Genomic DNA, 6716 nt, shown 5'->3' on the forward strand with positions numbered 1-6716 from the left:
GAATATTTTCAATTTTCGTGTTTTTAAATTTTTGTTAATTTACTTATTAAAGAGATAAGATACTTTTGAAATGCACAATTGTCTGTTTTTTTTTTTAAATAATAAAAATTGTTAAATATTATTTGAATAAATGTCTCTTCATTAACTAGCATTTCATAATCTCGGTGTAATAATAATTCACTTCAAGAATCTTTTATTTAAAATAAAACACATTTTAAAATTGACTATAAAAAATATTTTCACAAACTAAATTAAATGCTCGTGTTATGGTGTGAATGAAGAAAAAAAAGGTAAAAGTAATCAATCATTTTTTGCTTTTTCATTACACATGTTTTCTTCTACCACTAGTTTTTAAAAATGGAATGCACGTTGGTGGTTCACCCATTAATTTTGGGTGAGTCTTTGGACGAATTGCAAAATATTTTTTGGGTGTTTCTTCTTTTACTATTTAGTGCTCTTAAATATATAAAAATATATTTTTTAACTGATTAATTCAAACATATAAAATACATCTTTGAATTAGTCAATAAAAATAAAATTTGAAGATTTTTTAAGTCTAGTAGTCAATAAAAATAAAATTTGAAGATTTTTCAGAAGACTTAGAATAGAAAAAACATCTTTCACATTTTTTATTGTATATTTTACACAACACAAAGCTTTGGTTGTACAAAATAGAGTTTGCATGTTTTTGGACAACAACAATACAAATCAAAGTATGTGATGTTTAGAAATAAAACCTTTTGTTAAATAAAACAAACAATTAAAAATTATTTTACGAATAACTCATTATTTTAGTTCTCGAAAGAGTAATGCATAATAACCTTCAAAAAAGGAAATATTAAAAAATAAACTCTACAAATATGTTTTATGTCACATCGATCGCTACTGTCAACATGTTAAACAAACTTACTTGGCAGTTGGTACCTTAAATGCCACACATGCACCACATCACCAATTAGGGTCACATTATCTCTCCTTTCTCCCTTTCCATTGCTTATTTTGGAATCTAGTTAACGTTTTGCATCTTTTACCTTAACTTATTCTTAGATGTATATATGACTTGAGTTAAACGATAATGACATGTTAAATTAAAAACCCAAACTTGACCCTTTTCTCATGTGGCAATACAAGCATTTGGCAGGACACAATAATTTGGGTATTTCTTCTCCTACCTCTGAAGTTTTCAAATACACAAAAATATATGTCTAGATTGATCACAACAGACGTATAAAATACAACTTTCAATCTGGACAAAACTTATGAGCTTTTAAGAAGAGTTGTGAGTGAGAAAAATAGTTTTCGAACAATTTTGCTCATTGTGATAGATAAAGCAGTCCAAGTTTGGGTCCCATCAGACAACAACAAGAAGAAAAATGATTTAAGACAAAAACATGAAAATAAATTATTTAAATATCTCAAAAACTTACTTCTAGTAGTCCTTTTAGTTCCTAATGTCAACTGAGTCATTTCTCAATGAATTAAAATTTTGAAAATTAGTTGGTCTGAATTTAGATTCATGCTTGGTGGCTTAATCTTCTTGGCTTAGTGATGTTCTATATATTATTTTGGCAATTGGATAATTGATGCTTGCAACATAATATTTATTGAATTTATTAGTCAAAATCATACCTTTATGAATAAGATTACCACATAACTCATTAAACTTCACAATTGATCGGTTTTCGTTATTTGTTATTAGATTTGATTTGATATAAACCAAAAATGATGATAAACATTTTATCTAAACATGATATGAACTGAATATCATTTGTACACTTTAAATAAATAAAAAATCAATTATCCAGTTGGCAATGTACATGCCTATATCTAATCATACATAATATGCAGTCATGATGGACTAAATAATGTTTACAATTCATAGGTACATTGACGGCTGAAAAAATTTATATTTCTTCACTCATCAACGGAATTTCGAACTTCAGGGATCTGAACAAATGGCAGTGAAAACGTATTATTTTCTTCCGTGAAAGGAAGTAACTTTCCTAAATATAAGCTTTTAATGATCCAGCTAGAAGGCTGCAAAAAAAAAATCAATGGACTTCAGAAATAAACACACAATCACGTATAGAGAAGAATCATAATATCTGTTGATACACACGAATACTGGAATTCTGGAAACTATCAAGAGAAGAGAACTAATTTTATTGAAGTGAAAGTAACTTTTGCCCCTGACTATACTTGCAAGTTGGTTCCATAAATTTTTTGTAGATACCTTAAATATACACATAAAAATCAGGTTGAGGTATTGTAGTTGCACTTGGTAGTGGTTTAATGGTTGAGGGGAAAGAAAAAAGAGATTTGTTATTATAGTACGAAGGAACTAACATACAACTAGCTCCGAATATACTATGTTGTTGCTTTTGTATTTTTAGAATTTAAATAAAAGTAAAAAATGATTAAAAGCAAAATTCAATCCAACAATTGTATTGTCTTTATTGTTTTTTGTAAAATGATATGTCGTAATATTTAGCTTTTTCCAATAAAAAAATTATAGAAGTGAGCTTTTGGGAATTGCTTGAAAGTTTCTACCATTTGAGCAAAATATTAATGCGATGTTTAAATCTATTTGATACTAGGTATGCAACCCAAAATAGTTTCCTTAGAGTTTCTTCGGATATGCTCTAAAATTTAAAATATGAAAGCACTGCTTACCACAATAGGAATATCCAGCTCCAAAGCACAGGACTTCAGGTGACGTGATATCGAAGCCTTCTCTTCAACTACAATGGCTCCCACCAAACTCCTTTCTTCATCGATGCTCCGAACTAACCATTGAAGAGTTTTGAACGCCCGTCCATCTCCAGATTCTCTATGATTATAAATTAATCATAGAAAATAACTCAAGATACTCTGATATAATATAAAAGATATTATAAGATATTTTCTAATATTCTAACAAAAACAAAGGATGAAAAAAATATCTTACCTTGATGATACATGCGAATTTAGTGCAGAAACTGTGCTTCCCGTGAAGCATAATGCCTACTCTATCAAAAATATGATTTTGGATTCTGTGATGAACTGCCATTCCAATTCTTGTCCACTTCATGTCATTTCGATTTGGAAGAATCATGTATCTAAGATAAAGAAACCAGAATCATGAAACAAATGAAAGGGGATTTGAAGATCTGCTTGATGACAAGTATCACTAAAATATGATGAAAAGATGTTATACTTCCATATAGATTGAAGAAACAAGGTAACAGAAAATATATGCATTAACAAAAACCAATCCTTTGCATCAGCTAAGCCATTGTAAAATAACATTAGACGAGGTTTGATTAGAAACAAAGTAGTATACACTATTAACTTAAACAACAAAATGAGAATGATTGCAAAGAAGTCAAACTTCGAAAGTGTATATTTAGAGACTCGCTAATTGTATATGCACACATAACAAGTTAATGCAATTTCAACCAATGAATGTCCAACAGGTGTGGTCAAAGACAATCTATTACAGACAAAGGAAAATAAAACAATGGGAGAGAAGATAAGTTATCGCTTTGAACAAGAAAAAAAAAAGCCAAATGAGAACAATGAAGGAGGCTCGGAAATGGAAGTTCCCCATCAAGAGAGGTCATCTGTGATCCATGGATATGTTTATAAGTCTATAACTGTATACACTTTTTAATTTGGACCCCTTAAAATAAACAATTTCCTCTCCAAGCTCTTTGGATTTCTCACATTTTCTATCATTTTCTCATAACCTCTATGTGTAATAAATACCATTGGCTAGGAATATCAAAATAATTTCAAATTATGATCCAAATTGTAAAAATACTATTTTGGATTAATCTTTGTTTCACAATGAACTATGATTCTACATTGAAAAAGCACGGTACACAAGTTGTAAGAAAGAAAATGTCAATTTATTGAGAAGCGAGAACACAACTTACTTTTCAGGTGGCAAAATAGTTCCAGTTGCAAGACAATCAGTTAGCCAGTCAACTTTTAGTATTGAGGCTCCAACAGCACAGCCATACAAGAATTTGATTGTTTTGAGCTGAAGAAAAGAACAGATACCATTATATTTGAGACGTTAAATTGTTTCTGAGACGTTGAATTTATGCAAGATGATTAAGTGATAAATTGTTCAAATTAATTAATATACTTTAGTACAGCTAGTGTTTACTGCTTAGATTGATTGCAACAAAGTATGTACTTTAGGTATCTAACAACCAGGTTTTCATTCATGAAAAGCATCCAATCGCTAAAGTTATAAGCACTGTTCTTCGTCCTACTTTAACACTTGACAGCAATAAGCCTTTGGGTCAAATGTTTCTTTGAAATTTATTCAAAACTGAGCTTCACCACCAATGATAAGACATAGAGACTACTGAGACTAATCAAAGACAAAATGAAAGTTGAACTAATAAGTAATAACCACAGCATATGCTTCTTCAAAACACCAGTTGACAGATGTATCACATATTAACTATGGCACTACCTACAAAGTGATTTGAGGATCTTATTCGCAAGTTTGGAATAATAGATATCTACTCACTAGTCTGAGAGGGAGTGTTGGGTTTGGAATAATAGATATCTACTCACTAGTATGAGAGGGAGTGTTGGGTGTTACTGTAAATAGTATATTATTGTCGGGAGAATATTTCTATACAGATTTACTACTTCATTCTCCTTCACTGAGACATTTTTCTCAACTATACTCCTAAAATAGCATAAGCCTGTAATGTGTAAACTATGTACAAATCATCAAGTAAACATAAAATGAGTAGTTCTTTCAAATTTTTAGTATTTAATTGGGGACATTTATGATAAAAAATACATACTACTCTGGTCTTTAATATAAGCAAAAGTATGTTTAAAGAAAGTTGATGTATCTGGTTCAAAATTTAGGTTAGATACTTCCATTTTCTTTGATCTACTTTTGCTTATGTTTGAGACCAGAGGGAGTATTACGTAAGATAGGAGTAAACTATAAACAAGTAACTACTTGTTAATTTACTGTAAAATTTCCAATATTGCGAGACACGCTGTTTGATGTTTTGATTGATTGTAAATATCCATGTTTGTTCGTTGATACAATGAAGCTTTTCTAATTATTTCAGTTGATATTTTCAGAGATATAAAACCAATCTTATGCCATCACCTAATAATTTAGGATAGTTGTTCCCTTGTACAGTACCAAAGCTTCTACTAAAAGTGGTCTAGGGTTGGATCCTTGTCTAAATTAATAAAGAAAAAGTCAAATTTCAGCACAACATAGAAGAGTCCTATGCAGTATTCTACTTCGAATCCAGAGGACTCTTGCATAATAAAATGTTTAGGATTTAAAGCAATTTGTATCTTCACCGTTCAATATATTTCTTCCTCTCATTGCAAAACTGCAACTTCACGGTGAAGACAGAAGTGAAGGGTTTTAGTAACTAGAAAAGAAACCTATCTAATTGTTGTGAATCCTTTCTTTGGGTTTGTTTTCAGTAAACTTTAGTTTTCAACTTGCACAACCATTACGCAACTGTGTCAATTTGGAGATTGTATTTCACAAAAAAAAAAAAACTGGAGATTGTATCTTCTTACATAATGCAATGCAACTTCCATCTCCATCTTAATTGTCATCTCAACAGCATTAGAAGTTAGGGCTATACATGGGTCTGTTTGGGCCGGGTTTGGTCAAAATCAGTACCCAAACCGTGTAGGGGATCCCTGTTTGGGTCTGAAAAATAAAAAGTCATTTACAACATTAGGTCGGTTTGGCTCAAACCACTTATTTTCGGTATGGGTTGGGTTTGGTCCTGGTAAACCCAAATTTTTTTTATTTTTAAATCTTTTTTCAAATCACATTCTTAGCAAAAAAAAAAAAAAACTACCTTACCATATTTTTTCCAAATACATAATATAACCTATTTTCACTATTGTTTTAGGCTTTTAGCATTAAATATATACACATACAATAATTATTAAAGTTATAAATTTCATCATAAAATACTTGCACGCATGAAAATAACCAAAGTAGTAGGGGCCTAAAATAACATAAAATATTTGTGAACATCAAAATAATCAAAGTGCAAGATCCTAAATTAACCAAAAAATAGTCGATTCATCATGGGTCAAACCTTTTAAAATCTAAGATTTAAAAAAAAAGTAAAAATTACAACAACAAAAAAATTGGAGAAACTAGGTCGATCGGTTTTACCCGTGCCGGTTCCAATTTTACCTAGTACCCAATTTAAGTGACTGGTTTCTTTGGTTTGAAAATCAAATTCACTCAACCACCCAACCCAAACCATTTTTCTGGGTCGATACAGGTTGATTTTACCGGTTTAGTTGGTTTTACCCAACAACATTCCTATTAGAAGTTACTTATTAATTGTATACCAATGACACAGGGAGAAAAACAATGTTACCAAGCGAGAAAAACATATACTTTGTTAATCATCAACTATTTTGAAAATTGAATTTAGGGAATTATGCAGACCATACCTGTTGAGAATTGCAATTTAATTGCTTATATGAATCCCCAACGACAAAAAGTCAGATGCAATGAATCAATAAAAATAAAGAGAGAAGAAAAGAAAAAGCAAAGAGATAGACAGAAAAACAATTATCAGAGCTTTACGCATAAGTTTTAAGAAAAAGTACAAAAGGGTATATTGATCATGACAACATACCTTTCTGTTACATAGAATAATGGGAAGTTGCAAGCAAGATAGGGTTGAACTTCTTTTGCTCTT

The 6716-nt window shown here is 30.4% G+C and overlaps 2 long non-coding RNA genes across 2 annotated transcripts; both read right to left on the reverse strand.

The window, feature by feature from the left end:
• Positions 1–1723: 1723 nt before the first annotated feature.
• Positions 1724–2818, reverse strand: LOC105853040 (uncharacterized). Its single transcript, XR_001144932.3, has 2 exons — positions 2674–2818; positions 1724–2037 (listed from the first exon to the last, which is right to left on the reverse strand). It is a non-coding gene; the product is annotated as an uncharacterized lncRNA (long non-coding RNA).
• Positions 2819–2928: 110 nt separating this feature from the next.
• Positions 2929–6716, reverse strand: LOC105851179 (uncharacterized). Its single transcript, XR_012163087.1, has 3 exons — positions 6654–6716; positions 3918–4024; positions 2929–3098 (listed from the first exon to the last, which is right to left on the reverse strand). It is a non-coding gene; the product is annotated as an uncharacterized lncRNA (long non-coding RNA).

This window comes from Cicer arietinum, chromosome 5 (genome assembly GCF_000331145.2).
Source record: "Cicer arietinum cultivar CDC Frontier isolate Library 1 chromosome 5, Cicar.CDCFrontier_v2.0, whole genome shotgun sequence".
Lineage (NCBI taxonomy): Eukaryota > Viridiplantae > Streptophyta > Magnoliopsida > Fabales > Fabaceae > Cicer > Cicer arietinum.